At 45.6% G+C, this 22,887-nt stretch overlaps 1 long non-coding RNA gene across 1 annotated transcript in view; it reads right to left on the reverse strand.

Moving 5' to 3' along the window:
• Positions 1-22,887, reverse strand: part of LOC144157758 (uncharacterized) — a 60,064-nt gene that overhangs the window by 29,553 nt on the left and 7,624 nt on the right. The window contains exon 2 of the long non-coding RNA XR_013319852.1: positions 17,578-17,720. This is a non-coding gene — a long non-coding RNA (uncharacterized LOC144157758). The remainder of the gene's footprint in view (positions 1-17,577; positions 17,721-22,887) is intronic.

Consider the following 22,887-nt stretch of genomic DNA (forward strand, 5'->3'; position numbering starts at 1 on the left):
GTCGTCCGTTAAAACTCTGGCAAGTAGACGCACGCGTCCAACAGATGCAGCCATTCTGGTGGGTCACTTTGCGCCGCATAAATGCTCCGCACCAACGCAGTTTGCTCCCGAAAAATGGACTTCGTTGGGCGAGGGGGTTCCGCGTGCCTGTCCGTCATGCGGCACTTCCACAAGCTATACAATCCGATCACAACAAACATATCAAAGGGCACTCCAGTAACATCTCTAAAAGGCAAGAACCGAATTGTATAAGGGGTAATGTCCATGTCCTTTTTAAGAGTTCGTTGCAACACATCCCAGAAAAACACCGCATCCCGGCACAAAACAAAACAATGATCAATGGTTTCAGGTTTATTGCATAAACGGCAATTGTCAGACAAAGGAATAGACATTCCTTTCTCGCGCAACCATGTTTTCACTGGGAGTGTTGATGTATGCAGCTTAAAGAAAAACGTTTTTGCATTTGGAGGAAGACACATACGTGTGACCCGCTTCAAAACACTGTCCTTATGGTGGCCAATGTAAGGCTGGCGATAAACCGGCACTGGGAACAGACTCTCTAATAAAGTGTTCATCAAAGCCTTCCTGGAAAGGGTACACAGATATTGCAGGGAAAACGTCGCAGTAAGAAAATTGAAGGTGTCAACCACCTCCTTTAAAAACCCCCATGGCGGATTCGTACTAACTTCACCAGTGGAGACAAGCAAAAATGGTAAATAAAAACTTATGCGCTGTTGAATAACGTTGAGCAGAAGTGGATGATGCGTCACCTTATAGAAGAAAAACCGAGATACAAGCTGGTGTACAAACAAATGTATCAGCCCAGCACCCCCAGACACTAATGGAAGAAACAAATTGTCCCTACGCATAGGTTCCCATTGGGACCCCCACACAAATGTTGCAAAAACTCTATGTAGAGCTTGTACTTTAGAACGCGCACAGTGGAGTACTTGCAGCACATAAACAAGCTTTGCGACAAGGAAGACATTACAAACGTGCGCACGCGCAAACACAGAAAGTTCTCGCCCCATTCATGCCTGAGAGGCTCGCTTGACTTTTTGGAGTGCCAATGACCAATGAGGCCCGGTGTTTCGTATTTGGTGCAAAGGTACACCTAGGTATTGAAGTGCGTCCTTATCCCAAGTAATGCCACCAAATAAGGACGGTTTCGCACCCCATTCACCAAACCAAAATCCCTTTGTTTTTTCAATATTCACAGCTGCTCCAGACGCGCCACAAAACTGCCTGGTGAGATTAAGGGCTTCTTGAACGCTTTTTTTATCAGCACAAAAATAGGCAATGTCATCCGCGTAAGCAAGGACCTTAACCTCACAGGATAGCGATGAAAAGCCCCGTACTCTTTCACTCTGCTGAATACTAAGGCACAGAGGTTCGAGGTATAAGGCAAACAAAAAGGGTGAAAGGGGGCAGCCCTGTCTAACAGACGACTTAATCGAAACTGGCTTAGACAGATCGCGGTTGACGACCAGTTGTGTGGTGCACTGTTTGTAACAAAGCTGAATGCCTTTTAACAACACATCCCCTAAATTTACCGCTGCCAATAGTGCGAATAGAAAATCATGAGAAACGCGATCAAATGCCTTTGAAAGGTCAATTTGGATAAGGGCCACCTGCTCTGCCGAATCAGACACACACTCCAATATTGAACGGGCAACATGTATATTTGTTTGAATGCTTCTACCTCTAATACCGCATGTTTGATGAGGTCCTACTAAACTAGTGATGACAAGTTGAAGGCGCCTAGATAAAATTTTTGCGAAAATTTTATAGTCTACATTGCAGAGAGATATTGGCCGATAGCCGTCAACCGATTTCAGCTTTTGTTCATCTTGCGTTTTCGGAATTAAAACTGTGTCCTAAATAAAAGGTTGGCGGCAAAACATCATGGTCGTATGCTGCTGTGAATATGTCTAACAGAACGGGAGCAAGGATATCAGATAACTTTTGATAAAACTCTCCGCTCAAACCATCGGGCCCCGGGGTCTTGTTTGTCTTGAGGTCAGATATGGCAGCCTTAACTTCTTCGAGTGTAATAGGCCCAGAAACCAGAGCGCACTCATCGTCTGTCAGCTTTGGGAGTAAATCAATGAGGGAACTAAATTCTTGCCCCCGAGCTAATAGACTTGACTCCGCAAATAGCATGCTGTAGTGGTCATGGAAAGCACTAGCAATTTCAGCTGCTTCAGCGTACTTAATACCGTTATGTTGAATTTCGATTACCTCCTTTGCAAGTGCTGACTCCCGCTCATCATTTAGTGAACGACGAGTGGGGTAACTATCAAAGAATTTTTCAGTTCTTACCAAGGTCGGCGGAGCCCGTCCCGTGGCCGCGAGCCACGGGACGGGCTCCGCCGACCTTGGTAATATATGGTATATATTGTACAACAAGTTTACACTTTTATTTAGTTTTGGCATTTCAAGCAGCTTAGGTGACTATTTGTTGTATTGCGCTCATGCTGTAAGCGTCCCCAGAGTTTCCACAATAGCTCACGTCTAGCAATTGCATTTCGTAGACGGAAAAGCGTTCGCAGATGCGTAGTCGTGCTGCTGACCGCTGTGCTTGTTCGCCCAGCGCAACAAAGTGCTTCCCGCACCCTATTTTTACGCTGTACGGTAAAAATATCAGTTGATTTTATTTCCTTAGTACCTATATTGACTTCGCTGACTCTTCTCCCGCCTTCAAGAGGCCTTATATTTTCCTTCTGGCGTACCAGTCAGCGAAGCGTCGCATGTGCGCTTGTGCAGCGCTTGTGTGAAGCGACCTTGACTTGGAGCTAGATACAGTGTACAAACTAACCAAGTAAAGAAAGGCCCATTCTTCCATTCACAAACGTGTCCTGGGTTCGTTTCAACTGAGCGAACGAATTGCGACGACCTGTCGGCGGCCGGCGGACGAAGCGCTGGGCCGACTGACTCTGTCTGAAGGCCGGGGAGCCGTGCAGTAGCGCAGCCAATTGCGAGCTCGGCTCCTCGCGACGTCACACGAAAACGCCGCAGAAAATGGGCGAGCGTAAAGAGAGGAGGACAGCATTTTCGAATTAATTTTTCTGCTATATTAAATCGCGTAAACGCGCCCAGAGTGGTCGTAACATGGCCTGGGGACTCCGAACTACAATTTGCGCAAGTAATCCCGCAATGTTTACATATCACTTCAGTGTCCCTTTAAAGAGCCTGAAGCCGGACCAACACAACTGAAGACTACGAAGCGTTCGTGCAGGTGTCGGAGAGGAAAGAGCAGGTGCGAAGAAGGAGGAGGAAGAGAAGCGGAAGGGGAAGCAAGGTGGCATGTCGGAGGAAGGAGGAACGCGGTGATCGCCCTTTTCTCTGCTAGACGCGATGGTCCAGGAGACCTCAATGCGGAGGCACATCCTCCCATTCACCTTCAAGATTGTCAACGACGTCCTAGAGCTTCTGCGATGCCACTGGTGACCGCACGAGTTTCAACGACCTTTCAACACTTCGCAACGGCGAGCGCAAACTTCAAGGTCACAGCGGCAGCAGCCTTCGCATCAAGCCAGACACTGAATTCCCTAACGTGAGCCCGAGCTATTTTGTGACTAGGACTTCCTTCCATACAGACTGAACAGCTTAGGTAGTGTAGATTTCCCTTTTTTTTAGTTCGCTCTGGATATGTCTCGTCAATACAATTCCTTTTTTGTCTAACGGCCAAATGTTTCGTTCTTCTCCGCCGTGAAAAGCACATCCTCATGAACAAAACAATCTGCCTCACAATAATGGCGTCCAGGACAGGACTCTCTGAGGAATTATCACACAGTTTAGGAGGCAAGTCTTGGTGGGGAGGACAGTACTTGGCGCCTACATGGAATGGGAGATATTTTTAGGGGTTGGCAAAGAGCCTTTTTTCGCTGGAAATGAGCTCAGGGATGCGTTGAGTAACCGGCGAATTCCGGAAGGCAAGAAAGGGCTCTTGCGAGAGATGTCGAGCGCCAGATAATCAAGCTCGAATTTGGCGTTTTTGACTGCACAATCCAGCTCACGGGAAAAAAAAATTCGAGGCAGGCATTTGCAGAGCTAGATCATGAAATCGCAGAACTAGAGTTAGTGTGTCGCCTTCAAAAAAAAATATACCAAGTAAATATCGACCCCGACGCAGCTGAGGGACAAGGCACGCGGGTCGCAGCCTGCGAGGAAAGTTCGTGCAACATCGAAAAAAAAAGATTTTAAGCCGCGGCATGTGGAGGATTATCCGAAGTGCGAGATCATGAACGTGACGAGTGCTGAACGGAGGTATGCGAACCTTATGCAGGCCACCCGCTTGGAGTGCAGCGTATTAGAAAAACACCCTGTTAGCGTAAGGTGCTGCCCATAGGCACATCGGAAAAGTTTCTGTCAGACAGGGATCTCTGATGTATCAGCGACTGAAGCTGAGGTGCCTGCTCTACCATGCGCGCTTAATAGATTTAGATAGTGGCTAAAATAGATATCCAGGGGAAAGGCCGCCAGCAAGGGAATGCAGGTAGCAAAGCTGCCGACACGTACCTCTATTTCCAAGCTCTGGAAAGTGCTCGAGTCCTCGGTCGCAAGAGAAAGAGTCGAGGTAACATCCCACGGTTTTTGGAAGTAAATTGTCAATTGGGCGATGTCTCGTGAAGTAAGCGTTGCAGAAATGAAACAAATTTGTATGTCCGCATCGAAACAGATCACGAAGGGAAAAGTGCCGAATGGAGGCGGCGCTTTTCCCTTGGAGATAATGAAGGAGGATATCTGAAAGTTGTAGTGAAAACGCGGAATTCACTTCACCAAAAATAGGACTAATACATGTAAATTACATGACAGAGAAACTGATTGTAAAGTATTGTTGTCTGTGGTAGCTTTGTGTGAAGATGCAAAATGTCAAGTGCCATTGTACTAGTACTGTAAATTTGCGATGCACTTTTGGGAGAATGTGAATAAAGAGATGGCTCAGAAAAATAGAAGCTTGATCTCGTTTTTTGCAAACTACGATATTGTAAACGTTGACGTTTGTACTCGGCATTGTAATGCGTCATTGTTGTCACAGCTTCGATGCGTTTTTTACAACACGCTTTAACACGCTTTTAGTGAGTCTGACGAAAAACTTCTCACTTTAAGTGATTTTCCGGAAAACACTTCCTCCGGTGAGAGCAATTGTGAGGATCCGTTTTTAAAGGGACACTGAAGTGATATGTAAACATTGCGGGATTACTTGCGCAAATTGTAGTCCGGAGTCCCCAAGCCATGTTTCGACCACTCTAGGCGCGTTTACGCGATTTTATTTAGTAGAAAAACTAATTCGAAAATGCTGTCCTCCTCTCTTTACGCTCGCCCATTTTCTGTGGCGTTTTCGTGTGACGTCAGGATGGGATGAGCTGGCAATTGGCTGCGTTACTGCACGGCTCCCCGGCCTTCAGACAGAGTCAGTCGGCCCAGCGTTTCGTCCGCCGGCCGCCGACGGGTCGTCGCAATTCGTTCCCTCAGTTGAAACGAAGCCAGGACACGTTTGTGAATGGAAGAATGTGCCTTTCTTGACTTGGTTAGTTCGTACACTGTATCTAGCTCCAAGTCAAGGTCGCTTCACACAAGCGCGCGCTGCACAAGCGCACATGCGACGCTTCGCTGACTGGTACGCCAGTAGGAAAATATAAGGCCTCTTGAAGGCGGGAGAAGAGTCAGCGAAGTCAATATAGGTACTAAGGTAATAAAATCAACTGATATTTTTACCGTACAGCGTAAAAATAGGGCGCGGGAAGCACTTTTTTGCGCTGGGCGAACAAGCACAGCGGTCAGGAGCACGACTACGCATCTGCGAACGCTTTTCCGTCTACGAAATGCAATTGCTAGACGTGAGCTATTGTGGAAACTCGGGGGACGCTTACTGCACGAGCGCAGTACAACAAATAGTCACCTAAGCTGCTTGAAATGCCAAAACTAAATAAAAGTGTAAACCGGTTGTACAATATATACCCTATATTAGGATGGCCTTCGCATCCCGCTTCGTGGCTCAGTGGTCTGGTGTGCTGGTATGTCACCGCAAGAGTTTTGCGAGTCGGGAGTTCGAATCCTCGCGGGTACGTGCTTTTCTTTTGTAACTCAACTTTTTTGTTTTCCGCCGATGTTTTCTATATTGAGTTCACCTTTTTGTGGGCCGCAACGTTCATGGCTACACGAACTAGTTCACAAATCGCGCGCAGGCTGGCACGGGCGCGCTAGCGAGTACTCGTTGGCGTGCTGTTGCCATAAGCACCGACTGCTTGCAGGCAGTGGGCGCAGCCCAGAATGAACAGACCCTTGGCCTGGTGCGAACACGCTTTTTACGATACAGGCATGAGGGAGGCAAGCTCCAAATATGGGGGAAAAGCGCATGACATTTGGGCGTCTGCGGGTACGCGGAGGGCGTTCATGCACTGCGTAGGTCTCGGCTAGTGAATGCTACGACTACAAGCCGTCCTGGGAGGCTTATCTTGTGCATTTTACAGCCGACAACACGGCAGAAGCGCGGTACGATGATTACTGAGATATTGAGAATGCCCATCCAACAACGCCATTGGTTATGTTTTACAGAACCGAAACCGAAACTTGTTTGATTGCTAACCTTGGGCATCGTCCAATCACGGCGCCCCTCCTCCTAACGTCAAAGCCTTAGTTGGTGCGGCCGCCGCAAACCGCGCATGGTAGTTTTTTCTTCTTTCGCGCTTTGTAAAATAATTACCGATTTGTCAATCGGATAAACGATGAAAAGTGTGCTAATTTGAGCCAGTCTATGCAGTGCAAGCAAAAACGGGAGCTTGACAAATTCACTTCAGTGTCCCTTTAAGACCCAGACGCCGGAGGAACAGAAGTGAAGACGACGAAGCTCTCCTGCTGGTGTCGGAAGGAGAAGAGCATGCGGCGAAGAAGAAGGAGGTAGAGGAAGAGAAGCGGATGCCAAATGGGATGTCGGACGCAGGAGCAACGTTACTAGAATTGGCGGTGAGCGCGAACACAGGCGGCGCTGCGAAGCGCGCCTCCGTGACGTCAGCTTAGGGATTCTCGCATTTGTCGCCTGCTTCACTCAGGATCGCTCTCCCTGCTGTTTCTTTGCGCTCGGTCAACGTCTGATGCTTGTCCGCACCATAATTGGCGTGTGGGTAACTTTTTATCATAATAATAGGCTTAAAATCGCATACACTAGCTCATGGTGTCAATTAAAGTATAGTTTTGGATACCGCTACGGGAGAAACATTGCCGGCGCCACCATTTCTTGCGAAGCCGGTTCTGTGCGGAGCGCGAAGAGTCGGAGCTAGGTGTCAGCTTCTCATGTAAGCATTCGAACAAAAGGAACAGTCAGCTGCTAATAACCGACAACAGCGAAAATGGAAGACCAAAACAAATTCTAGGCCTTCAAAGCTGTCGGCTTTGGCAGAAGGCATCACGATTCCCGGTAATCATATGTCAGGTAAAACAGTTTTTGCAACCTTGCCGAACGCTCGAACGCGTTTTGTCACATCAATTTACGTTGTCAACGCATGAAAGTTTGCCGACATGCACTATAGACTGCAAAAACTGTAGGTTGAGTTCCAAATAACCCAGTGTGTATATACGCGCGTGCTGATTCTATACCAGGCATCTAACCAGTATGCAGGTTTATTGAGCAAAACGAGTCACGTCTTCGTTAAATTTATAGTAACACATCTATGTTTGTTAAGACCTGGAGGGATATTTCGGAACATTTTGCACAGCCATATCTTCCCGATATTCGGATATGCGTTATATGAGAACTGCACTCAAGAGGTGGGGGAGGAGTAAGGAGAGGAGGGGAAAACTTTGTTTAACAATTAAATCGATCTGGTTAGTGGGCCGGGTCCTCAGTCCAGGACAAGAGAGTAAAAGTAATTTTCTTCAAATCATAGAACGTCATCCCGAGTAGAATAGGATTTGTTCTTCCTGGAAGGGTTGAAAAGCAATCAAGAGCTACTTGGAATTCTTCGGTTTCGAGTCTTGTAATAAATGCAGGTATACTATTTATTACGTTAGTTAGCGAGTATATCATGCCTTCAACACCGTAATCATGTCATCATTGTTCGAGTTGAGAGTCAGTTCGTTATGATAACGATAAAATTACGATAGAAATTCGGAGCACAAAAGCCGCCTTCGAGTGCTGTGGGCTACGTTGTTTAGGGCGCGATCGCGGTGGCGTAGCACAAACCTTCTCATCGTATTTGCATGTGAATAAACAAAGCACCCTGCGGATATGCACCTTCTTGCACGCAGCCGTAATGAAAGCCAATTTGTGAAGAAGGGAATGTATGCCATACAAAATGAAGGAAATACCACACGACCTTTGTGAGGTTCCCAAACATCCCGAAACCTCCTAATAAGAAGTTGGTGACGGCGCAGAAAAAATAATGCGTTGGGCAGACAAAAAAGCAAGAAACATTAATCCGATACAAGACAACGAAAGAAACAGAAGAAAGCCGCTTTATTTCCTCCTGTGCGATGAGCGTGTAGAAGCCGCTGCTTGGTACGTAGTATTAGACTGTTGAGTCTTCATAGGAGCATCTCAAAAATACTGAAGGGAAGCCTACGCATTTTTAATACTTATCGAGAAGCTCTGATAGCTGATCCTCGCGAATAAGCAAGAAATGACGAGTTACACACGATCTTCTGACTGATACTCTGAAGAAAGTCGTTCTCTATCTCTTCGTGTGTCGCAAACTTGTGGGGGATACAGCTTCAAATTATTCAGATGCGTCAGAAGCTGGAAAAATAACTGAGTCGCGAGAAATACGCACGACACCGCTACGAAGTCAGTCATGTCACTCCATCTCTTGACGCAGGTCGTCCTGCTCGGGTGCTTTACGTCGTCCCCGATGCCCCCCGACGCCTCCCTGGCTGCAGGCTGCAACTCGACAACATTCCATAACCCGCCCGTCGACCAGAAAGCGCGTTCTGCCCAGCAACAAGCTCTCCCCCTCGTCGCCTGCTCACCCCTCCGGCTCCCGCGAACAATTACCGGCCATGGTCAACCAAGCCTATTTAAGGAGCCACTGCACCGGACCAGGACGGGGCACGACACCGCTACGAAGTCAGTCATGTCACTCCATCTCTTGACGCAGGTCGTCCTGCTCGGGTGCTTTCCGTCGTCCCCGATGCCCCCCGACGCCTCCCTGGCTGCAGGCTGCAACTCGACAACATTCCATAACCCGCCCGTCGACCAGAAAGCGCGTTCTGCCCAGCAACAAGCTCTCCCCCTCGTCGCCTGCTCACCCCTCCGGCTCCCGCGAACAATTACCGGCCATGGTCAACCAAGCCTATTTAAGGAGCCACTGCACCGGACCAGGACGGGGCACGACACCGCTACGAAGTCAGTCATGTCACTCCATCTATTGACGCAGGTCAGTCACCCCAAGCACGTTGCTTATTGCGTGCGTTCAAATGATCCCTTTTTGATCGCGGTGTCGTGCCCCTCCGACACACTAGAGTCCTGCCGCCAATCCTTGCTCAACTTACTGTTCTCTGTCTCTGCAAATGTCCTCAATGTTTATTTCTTGCTAATTCTCTCAGGAGACGTTGAATTGAACCCCGGTCCCCAAAATGTTACGCTCGAATCTCTCGCGGATGCCACCTCCCTCATAGGGATCTGGCAACCACCCACCTTGAGATCTGGCACCGCAATGGCTGTCAGTCACTCACAGCTCGTCTTTCTTCGGGTTGGTTATTCTTATCGCCTTGTTGACGGAAAGCCGTTTAAAAAATTGGTGCCAGATACCAACTCGCTGTCGACTACGATTGTTCAAAATGTTCTCCTGCTGGGTGCAAAATTTTTGTCATGCGTGCGTGTTGCCCGAATGTTGCTGCTTCTGTCTGGCGATGTAGAACAAAACCCGGGCCCTCTGACACCCCAACAAGAAAAAGAAATGTTTGATGTCATCATGACACTACCGTCAATGCAACAGCAACAGACTGAAATTCTTTCGGAAATTCGTTCCATTCGAGCCGACCAACAGGCACTCGAACAAAAGCTATCGCAACTGGCAGAAAAGGTCAAGCTCGTGGAAGATAACGTGTCCCCTTTACAGGATGACGTAACGCAACTACTCGCTCAAAATGAAAATCTTGCGGATACCTGCGCCAAATTACGGGACTCGTATGAGGACCTAGATAGCAGATCTAGAAGAAACAATTTGATAGTTTATGGCCTTGCAGATACTGTAAATGAAACGTGGGCTCAGTCAGAGGCTCGAGTGATTGCCTTTTGCTCCGAAAAACTGAATGTGGCAATCAGCGCTGCTGCCATTGAAAGAGCTCACAGGCTAGGACGCTACACAGCGGAAAAGGCAAGGCCCATAATAATGAGGTTTTTGTCATTTAATGACAAAGAACGTGTGCTTGCTGCTGCCGCAAAGCTGAAAGGAACCGAGCTTGCGTTAAGTGAGGACTATTCCAGTAAAGTTCGACTGGAAAGGAAGAAGCTGATTCAGTTCGCCAAAGACCGTGAAGCAGAATACAAGTTGCGATTTAATAAAATGAAAATAGGCAACGAAACCTTTGTATATAATGCTGAAACCGACACCGTGATCAGCGATACTCGCTAGCCACTAACGAATGCAGCTTACCATAAAAAGAAACCATCCGGCAAACACGATGTCGTCTGTATTGTAGTAAACTGCAGAAGCCTCAAAAATAAAACTATAGAGTTCACTTCGTTGATAGAATCAACAAATCCGCACGTAGTCATTGGTACAGAATCATGGCTCGACAACACAATTAGCGACAGCGAAATGTTTCCCTCTGGCTATACCGTATATAGGAAAGACCCTAATTGCCATGGTGGTGGTGTATTTGTTCTCATTCATGATAGCCTAGCTAGCAATTCTATAAGCGTCGAAGCCGACTCGTGCGAAACTGTCTGGTGTAAAATATTGCTACAAAACGGTTCTTTCGTTGCCATTGGCTCATTTTATAGGCCGCCCGGTATAAGAACTGCCCATCCTCTCTTTCAGTTGAGTAACGTTTTATTAAGTTTGCAAACAACGCACGTAATTCTCGGAGGCGATTTTAACTTCCCGGATGTAGAATGGAAGTCCTTTAAACCCGTGTTAAACACAACGTCTTTCCTGTATACTGCCTTTAGGGAGATGATTAATGCCCACTCATTATTTCAATTTGTGGAAACGCCAACACGAATTGGTGGTGACAGCGCAAACATTCTTGATTTATTCTTGTGCACTGAACCGGATCTTGTATCCTCTGTTGTCACAGTCCCTGGTATCAGCGACCATGACGTTGTTATCACTAAAATGTCTTGTAGTGCTAAAAACCGCCGCGCTGAGGCACCCCGCAAAGTGTTCTCTTATGAGAAAGGTGACTACCCATCACTGTCGCGTGAACTAGATGCATTTTTTCCTGAGTTCCAATCGCATAGTTCATCGTTAGACATGAATGCGCAGTGGAATTTCTTCAAAACAAAGATATTGTCCTTGAGCCAAACTTTCATTCCTTCGCGTATCATTTCGGCCAGGCGACGCAATGATAAGCCATGGCTCAGTAGGGAACTCCGATCAAAGATAAATAGAAAGAATCGGTTGTATCGAAAGTATTGCCGCATGCCTGATCCTGCGTTGCTTTCAAGAATGAAGGCGATGGGCAAAATGGTGACCAAAGCTATGCGCAGAGCACAAGAAATGTACCTTTGTCATCTAGGCGAGAAACTTAAAACCAACCCTAAGGAAGTGTGGAAATACGTGAAAAATAAAAGTAATTCTAGACCCACTATTCCTGACACCATGGACGGGATAAATTACGATTCTAACACGGAAGCCAAAGCTGAGAGTTTCAATGCATACTTTCAGTCTGTGTTCTCGCAGCCGGTTGACACACGTAGTGTATGCCAGAATGTTGGCGCGCTCCCGCAAATGAACGACATAGAAATTTCCGAACGTGGTGTCGTGCTCTTGTTGGAAAAAATAAATGTTCACTCTGCTCCTGGTCCTGATTGTATATCCAACTTCGTCTTGAAAAACTGCGCAGTGTCTATCGCCCCTTTTTTAGCACTCATGTACAAAACGTCGCTTGAACAATGCGTTTTACCAGCTGATTGGAAAAATGCCAACGTAACTCCAGTATATAAAAGCGGAGATAAAACAAAAAAGTGTAACTACAGGCCTATTTCTCTGACAAGCGTGTGCTGCAAGACACTCGAACATATCATTTACACAAACTTAATGAATCATCTACAAAGTAATAACTTCTTTTCCCCATTGCAACACGGTTTCAGGGCAGGTTTTTCGTGCGATACACAATTGGTCGAGTTTACGCACGACATTGCAGCTTCTATTAACTCAGGCCTTCAGGTTGACTGTATATTTCTGGATTTCCAGAAGGCATTTGATTCCGTGTCACATGTGTTGCTGTTGCAAAAGCTTCGTTGTCTAGGTATACCTAATGCCCTTCTCATGTGGATCGAAGCGTACCTTTCTGAAACACAGCAGTGCGTGATTCTTGACGGTGTGTGCTCATCAAGCGTCGATGTATTGTCAGGAGTGCCGCAAGGGTCAGTTTTGGGGCCCCTGCTTTTTCTTATTTTTATAAATGATATCTCTGACAATCTCTCTAGCCGTGTTCGATTGTACGCTGACGATTGCTGCATTTACAATAACATTACCTCTGAAGCGGACACCGTTCAATTGCAGAATGACTTGAACTCTATAGTTTCTTGGTGTGATTCATGGAGAATGACATTAAATGTGTCGAAGTGTAAATTGGTGAGGTTTACGAACAAAAAACAGCCTCGGATTTCAAATTACGTCATGGCCGGGGCTACCTTGCCGGTTGCATCAGAATATAAATATCTAGGGATCATTTTTTCTGCCAACCTGTCTTGGAACGCTCATATTAATTACTTAACATTAAAGGCTAGTCGCGTGCTAAATTTTTTGAGGCGCAATTTTAGACAGGCACCAACTAAGTTGAAAGAAACACTATACATATCCAATGTGCGTCCCATATTGGAATATGCTTGCAGTGCCTGGGACCCCTCAACAAAATCAAATATAGAAGCCCTAGAGCGTGTACAGGCACGAGCAGCACGCTTTGTGGCAAGCAATTATAACTTCACCGTAAGATCAGCTGACATTCGTTCAGGATTACAATGGCCTCTGTTAGCTGACCGGCGAAAATACCTACGACTGTCCCTATTTTACAGCATATTCATGAACAGAACAGGTATCGACAAAAAACAGTATATAAGACCACCTACCTATGTGTCACCCCGTACTGACCATTCTTTAAAACTGCGTGAATACGCGTCCAGGATCAACGCATTCAAATACGCCTTTTTTCCAAGGACCACGCATGAGTGGAACGGCTTGCCAGAGGAAATTGTCTCTGCGCCTCCCTCATCTTTTGTTAGAAATTTGCACAATTTTTTGTTGAACTAATCCCTACTGTACATTTCTGATGCGTTCCGTACTAATTGCTTTTTATTTTACTTTATTGCCCTGTGTAACCGATAGCACTCTTCTTTTTTGCGTTTTTGCTTTGTATCTGCAATGTGATGCCTTATTTATGACAGTGTAAGTCAACACTTTGTTGTTTCAACCATACAGCCTTTTACCCGCAACCATTTTTTGTTATATTGACTGTACTGTATTCCTTTGCTTGTTTTCCCCCCTACAATAATGCCCGTGAGGGCGATGTAGGTACCTGTATAAATAAATAAAATAAAATACAGCAACGAAGCGGGCGATTTCTTGCCCAGGCACTGTTGCCCCTCACAAGCGGAGTGTAGCAGACGACAGCAGACGACAGTTCCTATGATCAACTTTTATATTCTGCCGGGCTGGTCCCACCTCATCTCGCCTTTGTGCACTCTGTAGTGCATACGAGCATTAGATCACCAAAGATGAAAGTTAGCTTTACAGTTCTGACGCTCAGTTCATCTGTGACAAACACACTCGACTTTTGTGAATTCACATTAAAGCGTGAATCCGCAATTTAAAGGTGCTCATGGTACGCCTGAATTAACAAGAATCTTTTACCGCCATTTTGATGTCCTGAACTCAATAAATCTGTTCAGCTGGTCATACAAGACGCGTCTCCGAAAGGCGAATCAGGCTTCAATGAAGACTTTTTTTAAGGCTGAATTCTACATAACATGACGCAAGGATGCACAAAAAAATCACTGTTTGAGGGCCTAAAGAACACTGTATTTGCAGGACTCCTTATATGTATGCCCGGTGTCAGCACCTTTTGATGGGTTGGTGGCGACGGGAAGCTGCCGAAATCGCTCACGCTCAAGATGTCTCAATACCACATCGAAACATTTTTTAACTGCGTAAAAAGGAAAGGGCGGCTAAAACAACAGCCCTACTGCCTGTAAATTTACAGCTGCCTACAAGCGTCTTTTTATTCGAACAGAAGTTGCATCATCAGACACTGCAAACTCCTCTCGCGATATTGTGACTGATCTCTGCGCCTCAGGTGATGAAAAACTCGTTGAAACGCCAACAGCTTTGGCCTCGTTAAGAAGATCATCGCTGTTGCAGGTACTTAATGATGATAACTATAACACCCAGCGGGTCCACTTCCACACAAACCTTTCGCTTGTTCTCAATGCAGTAGTACCATATACAGCAGTATTTGGGGCACGGAAAGTATATAGAGGCACATCCCGCAATGAATACTGCACCACACTGATGTCCACTGAGCTTCCAGAAGTCGTTTCTGCGAAAACAAACGGTGGTCTCATGGTACCATCGAATTACTTCTTGATATCGCGCCATGTTGTGGAAAAAGGGTTTAGTGTTTACAGGTTTAATGCAAAGGTTAATGTTCTACACGTTTAATGCAGCCATTATATTCAAATAGTGCGCGCCAATAGTGGAGGTGTTGACAGTATTGTTTGAACAAATATTACTTGCTGAGTTGGAACCTCATCTGTTGAACTGCGATGCATTCGACAATCACATTTAAGTTTTGTCGGAGAAGATTGCCAACGTGTATTCAAGAATCAGGTTCAGCCCATTCCGACTGAAATCAACCGGAAAAACTTGCACGCACAACGGTGTATGAACACAGCAGAGAGTCTATTATTTCGTAAAATCTGCAAACGACAGATAAGAACCAGAATTGAAGGAAGCTGACTAGCCAGTATGCCTTCGTATTTTTTGCGGTTTTTAAGTTCATGCGTTTTGTATAAGTCGCCTCATAGCCTACGTTGTGATAAATCAGGCCGTTTTTTTCAAATTGGTTACTCTTTTATCGTGTGTGACTTTTTTATTTTGAAATTGTGTAAACCCTGGGGTGAATAAAATTCGTGTACCGTTTGTTGCTTCCTACGTGTGCCTCCCTTCTGGAACGTTTCGAGCAAATATGCCTTATTCTATGCTCGAATATGAGCGAATAAATGCTTATTCGCTCATATGTATCGCGTACGGCACATATGTAATTCTGTAAACAGCTGCTTTGGGAGGCAGTAATCTGTTGTTTTAGCCACCCTTTTCTTTTTACGCAACCAAAAAATGTTTCGATGTGGTATTAAGTCATCTTGAACGCGAGCGATTTCGGCAGCTTACGGTCGCCACAAACACATCAAAAGGTGCTGACACCGTGCCTACCTATAAGGAGTCATGCAAATACAGTGTTCCTGAGGCCCTCTAACACTGGTTTTTCTTCTGCATCCTTGTGTCATGTTATGTACAATTCAGCCTTTTTCAAAAAAAAGTACTCATTGAAGACTGATTCGCCTTTCGGAGAGGTGTCTTCTATGACCAGATTTCTTCAGTTCAAGACATCAAAATGGCGGTCAAATATCCTTGTGAATTCAGGCGTACCATGACCACCTTTAAATTGCGCTTCGAGCTTTAATGTGAACTCACAAAATTCGAGTGCGTTTGTCACAGATGAACTGAGCGTCAGAACTGTAAAGCGAACTTTCATCTTTCGTGATTTAATGTTCGTATGCACCACAGAGTGCACAAAGGCGAGATGAGGTGGGACCAGCCCAGCGGATATAAAAGTTGAGCATAGGAACTCTACATCGGAAGCTGGTTAACGGGACCTCGCACCGACGAGATTCAGAAAAACTGGCCTATTGCCGCGTGGAGATAAAAGCACTTATAAAGGCACTGCTTTCACAAACTCGTTGGGTCGTTTTTGGTCGGGGTAAGATGGCGGAGTAGTTATAAAAACTACGCTGAAAAGGGTAATTGGATTAGAAACTATCCTACATGAAGTTAAACGCAGGCCGCGGCGGCCGCTTTTCTGATGGAGACGAAAAGCAAAAACGCTCGTGTGTACGAGATTTCGTCGCACGTTAAAGGTCGCCAGGTGGTCAAAATTAATCTGGAGCCCTCCACTACGCTGCGCCTCATCGCCTGCGTTGCGTCGGCGCGTTAAACCCCACAATCAATCAAGGTAAACGCAATTTAGACAGTTAAAATATAAGCCTACCGTCGATTCTTAGCTAGCCAATGAGCTGCGCTTGCAGGTTAGTGCATACAGGCGACCAAACACATTTTCACTTAAACAGTGCACAAATGTGATGCGGTAACGTCGACTAGAAGCGTTTTAACGAAGGCGTTTAAGCTAGTCGACTGGAAAGATGATAGATGTTTAAGTTTAGCAATAGCAGTACTAGAAAGCTGCCGCGGTACGTCTGCGCGGCGGCTCGCCGCGGTCGTCTGCACCGTCCGCCCGCCGCCGAAGCAGACGACGCGCCGGGAGTAGCGCAAGACTTGACTGCAGCGCCACTAGTTCTCGAGACCGCCGTTTGGCCCACCCTCCTCCGCTGGCGGGGATGCGGAGCTCCGAAACTGAGCTTATTCTAGTAACGTTGGGCAGGAGGAACGCGCTTATCAGCGAGTTTTCTGCCCCTCGCGAATTCACACGAGGCCTCAAGGCCGAGCCACGTCCTCCCTTTCGCCTTCAAGATTGTCAACCACGTCCCTAGAGCTTCTGCGACGCCACTAGAGAGCGCACGAGTTTCAACTACCCTTCGCCACTTTGCAACGTCCAGCGCCAACTTCAAGGTCACAGCGCCAGCGGCCATCACATCCCAGCCAGCCATCGACTTCCCGAACGTGAGCCCGAATTATTTTGTGGTAGGGATTCCCTACGTCGAGACTGGACTTCATAGCTTGTGTTGATTTTCCTCTTCGTGGTTTGTTATGCATATGTCCCGTCAATTGAATTCGTCTTTTATCTAACGCCCAAACGTGCTGTACTTCTCCGCGGTAAAACACGACCTCATAAACAAAATATTCTGCTTCACGTATGGTTAACCATAGCTGAAGTGTTTTAAATTAGGGCCGTTTCATAACAGACAACACGATTTCTCATCAATTCGCTATTGATTTTGTTTGAAAGCATTATTTGGCCCCTTTATCACACAGGCACTCTGCGGCTTCAACAGGAACTGCTCAATTGGCGCTGTCTTTATCTGCAATACTTGTGTGAAGCGCCAATTGCAAAACAATAAATTGCTGTGTGAGGCTTTTGTGTTAGCAACAACAACCCCATTCTCGGCCCAAAATTTCTCGGCCATTCCAGGTCATTCCATTTCTCGGTCTAAAATTTGTAAGTAATATGGGCACTTACCCCTTGGTATACCGGAAGAAGTTATAGTCACTTTCGTTTATATTCTCTTTCTCCCAATATACGCACTTTTGCCGTCCGTAGACAGTATATACAGGGGTAAAGCTTTGCCAGAACTTCCAGATCTTTTGTTCTGTGTCTAAAAACTACACAGAAAAATAGTAACAAGCCAAGCTTTTTAGGAAGTAGGTAACATCAAATCTCTGCAGCAGAAACAGCGAAAACACTTCCCAGCTAACCAATCACGGATAAAACAAACATCACAAGGTGTAAGGAGAATGCCTCAGAAACATTAATGTGCCTAAACAAAATGAATCTTTAAGCTCAATTGGCAGCTCTTTATCGTAGGTCGCAAGTTCACTCATTGTGAGTTCGAAGTTCGGGAATGTGCTACTTAGGGAGCTTCCCCGTAGCAAAAATTGAAGCCAGTAAATTTACGTACTAGCCGGCCAATCGCTCTACAGATATTAGAACGTGTTGAGAATTGGGCAGCATATATGCGGTCTAAGACCAATAACTCGGTTCTGTATTTATATTTAAGGAAGGAGCAGTGTGTGACAGGACCGAAAGAATCTACGAATTGACAACTGTTTCATTTATTAAAAGGGCAGAGTATGCGACTAGAAACGACACCAGCCAGCGCTGCTCCGTATGGCCAGTAAAAATTAAAAGAATATAGGAATGCGCTTATACCGTATATAAATTAGCACGACGTTTCAAAGGACGTATAATACATTTCAACGGCGCGTTTCGACCTGTTCGCAGCGCGTCATCGCAATTCGAACATATTCCAGGCCTTTGTCGGAAGCTGCTTTTCCAAAATTGACTGATCTTGCTGTCTGCATAAAACCATGCGCGCTAATTACGAAATTATTTGAATTTTGTTTTCTAACACACTAATTTCGCTTTGGTTCTGTTTTATTCTACTGTTCCCATTCTACGTATGATTTTTATAATGCTATTATTCGGTACCTTAAGTGTCTAAAGGAATTGTTTTTATTCGCACGGTCTTTCATATTGTCACGAAGCCAAGGACGATGCAGCTGTTTGGAAAAGAAATAAGTTTATTGGAGCGAACTTGTGCTCCCCTAACAACTGAAAAGAATACAGAGGCGGCGAGGCAGCGGTCAACAAAGTGACGTACGTGCGTCGGCGAACGTCGCAGAATCGAATGCCTCGGCGTCTGCTGTGCAGGCTTTTATCTTTTGGCTTGAGAGTTTCTGGAACCGTCGATTCGCATCCAGAACATTGTAGATCACAGAAGATTATTCTGGGCTAGCGGCGTTAGGGCGAAACACTCTGCTTATCTGAATGAGATAGCCTGTGCGGCATAAAAATAAAGAATGGAACACGCGCTTCGCATGGGACACAGATAACAGAGCCGGGCGCGGCCGGGCATTAAATACAAACAATAAATAAACAAACCCGTACATGGTTCGCGGCAATATGTTGTTACGTATGCTTCGTACTAGCCACTTCGGCCAAGGACAGTGGGCACAAGCTTGGCCGTGTCATGTAAAGACACAAACGACGATAAATAACTGAAGATTTGCACTTGGATGCGGCTGTTGCGAAAATTTCAACACGGCGACAGCTCTTGTGCCTCATAATTGTGCTTGTAAGCTATTCACTATCCGGTTTATGCCGAATGATCAACTCGCAGGCACGCCAGTGCGAACCTTCTCAACGAGTGCCGAGTTGATAATTAAGGGCTCAAAATAGTCGCTGCGTACGTTCACACTCTACTAGTTCCGTCTCATTCCAGCGCCACCTCATTTCCTTTCCTGCAAAGCAGGAAAGGAAATGAGGTGTGAAAGGAAATGAGGTCTGCAAAGGTGAAAGGAATTTGGTGGCAGCCTTCGCAGCCACCAAATAAAAATTTTGTGTCTAGCTTTATTTGTGCTGTTGTGTTGATTTGCTTAGCCATGCGCACCTCGCTTTTCCAAATACTTATCCATGATTGCACTCCGCAGGATTCTGAATGTATGACGAAGAAGGTTTAGTACTTCTCGTAAACATTTGGCGCGACATCCTGCTGTCGAGAATATAGACCATTCCCGGGCATCGCCAATGTGTTTGAGACATTATAGAAAAGGAAAGAACCACACGCTTCAAACATACTAAAGAATTAATAAAGCGCTCGTCATTAATAAAGAAATAATAAATCGCTCTAAACCGCAGCCCTGCACGGACTACGAAAGAGGTATGCTTCGTACCCATTCAGTTGAACTTGTTTTAGTGCCCCGTTACGTTGGCTGGCTGCTTTGCTCTCACCAACAATGGTCACACCTAAAACGACACTAGCAAAAGCACCCGCACATAGATGCCCAATTGGCCTCTTTTTTACAGAACAGCACTGTCGCTTTTTATGGAAACGTTGATAGAAATGTCGGCGTCTACGGCACACAGAATGGCTGACCTATGGCCCCGAAAACAGAGGTCGGCGAACTCACTCATGAGTCCACTCACTCAGACTCATTTGGACTCAACCTCACGCGTGAGTTTGAGTTTGAGTGAGCGCGAGGCTAGTGTGGCATGGTGAGTTTGAGCTTGAGTGAGTTTGACCCGAGTGATCCCGACTGAGTTTGAGTCCGATTGAGTTTTAGTACGCCCGAGACCTAGTGAATTCTGAGACCATTTTGAGTTCTGAGTACATTTTGAGTTTGAGTCCATTTTGAGTTCTGAGTACATTTTGAGTTTGAGTCCATTTTGAGTTCTGAGTGCACTTTGAGTTTGAGTCCATTTTGAGTTCTGAGCACATTTTGAGTTTGGGTCTAATTTGAGTTCTGGGTACAATTTGAGTTTGAGTCCATTTTGAGTTCTGAGTACATTTTGAGTTTGAGTCCATTTTGAGTTCTGAGTACATTTTGAGTTTGAGTCCATTTTGAGTTCTGGATCCATTTTGAGTTTGAGTACATTTTGAGTATTAATACATATTGAGTTTTGAGTACATTTTGAGTTCTGAGTACATATGAGTTTTGAGTCCATTTTGAGTTTGAGTACATATGAGTAGCCTAGCAGGCAGCTATGGTGGCTGTTAAGATTCATGCGCCACTGTGGGCTCAGAATTCGGGTTACCTGCGGGTACGGCACCAATCGCGATCTCCATGATCGGTTGGGAGGGAGGGGGAGTCTGATTTTTTTTAGTTTCTTGTTGAATTTTCATGGCCATAAGCACTTACTGTATACCTAATTTTCGCGGCTGGGCGCGTGAGTAATAATTGACTGGTGAGGTCATAAAAAAGGGTTGTCTTAACTTTTCCTCCTGACGGATCCATTAAGAGCGTGGGAAAGGGTGGTGGGAAAGCACACGGTGGCGCTGGCGTGCTGGTTGTTCGCCTGCTACTGTTAACGGCTTGATATACTAGGGGTCACAAAGGAAGAGGTGAGAGCCGGGGGGAAATGGGGGCGGGGGCTGTCCCTTCTACTGTTTCAAATGAATTAGCTGAATTGACAGGGCAGCGCCCCTTAAGACAGAATAATGACCACATTAGATTGGGTGAAAAGTGAAACTGATGAGGCTAAGGCGTGTAAGGTTTCAAATGAAAGGTCGCGATTAACGAAATCACGCGGGGTAAATAAAAAAATGCTTCCTGATTGTAGTCATCAGGCAGTTATAATGAGTGATAGATTGGGTTAAAATTCAAAATGACGCTGCGAGGGCATCTTGGGAATCAAAGTCAAGGTCTCGATGTGGGGAATCATTCGGGACGAAAATGAGTTATGGATATACCATGACGTAGTCATGGTAAGTCATAGATTCGGTTAAAATTCGAGTTCATGACGCTAGGGCGTGTGGCGTATCAAATTAAAGGTCTCGATAAGGGTAATCACGTGCTTCCTGATTATTATCATGACATAGTCAAAATGGGTCATAGATTAGTTTAAAATTAACAATTGGGTGTCCGGGGCATCAAATTAAAGGTTCCGATAAGAGAAATCACGTGGGACAAAAATGTGGTAGGGCTATATCATGAGATAGTCATGGTTCGTCATTGATTGGTTTAATTTAAAATTGATTCCGCTAGGATGTGATGGGTATCAAATTAATGGTCTTGATGAGTGGAATCACGTGGGAGAAATACAAAAATGCTTCCTGGCTTTAATTATGAGATTGTCATGGCGAGTCTTATATTGGGGTAAAATTCGAAGTGATCCCGCTAGGGCGTGTAGGGTATCAAATTTACGGTCTTGACGAGGGGAATCACGTGGTACAAATAAAAAAGGCTTCGTAGTTCGAATCATGAGATAGTCATTATGAGTCATAGATTGGGTTAAATTCAAGGTGAGGCCGCTGAAGCATGTGGGGCTTCAAATTGAAGGTTCCAGTTAGGCGAATCACGTCGGACACTTAAATAATGCGTCCTGGTTACAGTCATGAGAGTAATTGTTAGTTTGACTGGTATGAATTCTATATGACCCTGCTAGGGTGTGTGGGGCATCAAATTAAAGGTCTCGTCGAGGGGGATCACGTGGCGACAAATATAAAAATGCTTTCTGATTATAGTTATGAGGATATAGCAAATGGTATCTTTCTTTAATTGCGAGGTAGGGTTTAACCAAAATTCCCTGCCAACCCGTAAGGCAGTTGCGCTATATACATGCGAGGGCTTGTCCAGGGATGTCCATCAATGCGTTATATAGTAATAAAAATATTGGCGTCTAATTGCCGAATCATCGAGGCAGGTTGGCATGGGGTAAGAACAAAAGCCATTGCAAGCTCTCGAACTTAAATCACCAGACTCAAAAACTCTCTGCTAATAGCTGCCATTCAAACGCTACTTCCTCCATTTCCCCGTGTCCCAACAAACAAGCAAATCATTCGACACATGTGGTGTTGTGGAAATTGTGGACGACCATAGGGAACAGGGGGCAACAGAGCTCATCAGAAAGGCGAATTTCACATTTGTTTATGAATAAGCCTTGCGGTCGCGTTTCGCGCCCGTAATTTCGTTCCCACAGTGTACTACGTGAACTCGAATCCAGAATTGGTCAATTCAATGTGAGACATTAACTCCTTGCTAGAGTGTAGGAGATAGAGAGGCCACAGAGCCATCAAGACATAAACAGACATTGCGACAGAAGGAAAACACTTCAGAAAAATAAGAAAGCGCAGTTTGTGTGTGCGTTCGAACTAATTTTATTACAATGAGAAATCATCGAAAGATATCAAAACGCGCACATGATGAAAATGTAAAGGAAAAGAATTAACTCGGGCTCTGCAGTTGTCCAACAACTACATCTGAAGCACAATAAAAAAAAAGATGACTGACGCAACACACACACACACGCAACACACAACACACGCAATAC

This window comes from Haemaphysalis longicornis, unplaced genomic scaffold, assembly GCF_048455015.1.
Source record: "Haemaphysalis longicornis isolate Haplotype H1 unplaced genomic scaffold, Haemaphysalis longicornis Haplotype H1 scaffold_10, whole genome shotgun sequence".
Taxonomy (NCBI): Eukaryota; Metazoa; Arthropoda; class Arachnida; order Ixodida; family Ixodidae; genus Haemaphysalis; species Haemaphysalis longicornis.